The following is a 1,664-nucleotide window of genomic DNA, read 5'->3' as shown; positions in this document are numbered from 1 at the left end:
CTGCTCTTTTCGTCTCTTTTTTAGCCAACTAATACTTTTCCCGATTTTCTACACTATTGCACAAGTGTATGGCCTTAAAACAATTTCTTTTCTATTTGACTTTCTCTTGCACATTCTTATCCCGCCACCAAGTCTCCTTGTCTTTCTGACCAGGACCTTTAGATTCTCCCAAAATTGCTTTAGCTACCAAACGAACCCTTGTAGCTATCTCTTTCCACATTATGTTTGCATTTCCTTGTGACTTCCAAATCCCTTCCTCCATAAGGGTCCTTTTAAATAACTCCCGCTTCTCACCCTTTAACTGCCACCACTTAACCCTTGGTTTTACCACTTGATGGTACTTTTTCCTGGTACTCTTAAAACGTACATCAAGGATAAGTACTCTATGTTGGGCAGTCACCCCATCTCCTGGAATCACTTTGCAATTAGTACACAGTCTTCTGTCCGGATTCTTAACCAAAAAGAAATCAATATGTGATTTTGAGGCACCACTTTTGTACGTGATTAAATGCTCCTCTCGCTTCTTAAAACAAGTGTTGACAATCTTACGATTGTATGTAAGAGAAAAATAGAGGATAGATTGTCCTCCACTATTAAGCTCCCCAGAACCAAAACCACTATGGGCCTCGCTGAATTGTCCTGCTTCCTTACCGACATGTCCATTAAGGTCCCCACCAATAAAATTTTTTTCTTCTAGTGGTATGCTTTGAACCAACCCCTCCATATCTTCCCAGAACTTATCTTTAAGGTGTGTCTCTGCCCCAACTTGAGGTGCATATGCACTAATGATATTGATAGTATCCTTTCCAACAATTACTCTTAACAATATTATTCTGTCCTCAAACCTTTTAACCTCTACCACATTTTTTTTTTCATGTTCCATCAACGATGATACCAACCCCATTCCTTGCACTCACCTTTCCTGTGTACCAAAGTTTATACTCTCCAAGTTCCTTGGTAGCTTCTCCAGTCCATTTGGTCTCTTGGAGTCACAAGATATTAATCTTTCTGTCCCTCATAACTCCTGCTACTTCTATAGATTTCTCATTCAGCGTCCCAATATTCCAAGTGCTAAATCTAATTTTAGTCTCATGAACTAACTTCTTTAGCCATCTCCGTCTAAGAGAGACAGAGTGCGGTAGCCCTCGCTCATTAAACACTACATCTGGGCGACGATGCAGCGGCTCTAGCTCATTTCTCACTGTACTCAAGCCATACAGCACGTCACTTCTGGGGAACGACCTAGCATTGGCATAATTACTTCGTTGATCTATGTTCATGAGATTCGACGGGTTTTTACGTTGGCTGTCGAGGGCCTAACACAACTCTCCTCCTTTATCCGGGCTTAGGATCGGCTATACAATATAGGCGGAGGTTATTAAAATGCCCAGTAAAAAGGAAAAAAAAAGAAACTACCATCTCCCTCTAACCTGTTGATGGTCTTCTTAACTCATCTCTCTTCGAAGAAAAAAGCCGGCCTTCTTATAATATTGATTCATATTCTTTATCATACTCAAACTTTAGAGCATCCTCGTATAATTTTCATCTTGAATTAATTAATTTTTTTTAAATTGAATTAAAAATATGAGAGTATCAAATGAATACTAATCAAAAGATTAAAATATTAACATTAATTTTATTAACTTTATTTAACAATTCTCCGT

Source organism: Neltuma alba, unplaced genomic scaffold (assembly GCF_004799145.2).
Source record: "Neltuma alba isolate B1F8T4 unplaced genomic scaffold, ASM479914v2 tig00012764_pilon, whole genome shotgun sequence".
Classification (NCBI taxonomy): Eukaryota; Viridiplantae; Streptophyta; class Magnoliopsida; order Fabales; family Fabaceae; genus Neltuma; species Neltuma alba.
This window is presented reverse-complemented; position numbering follows the sequence as displayed.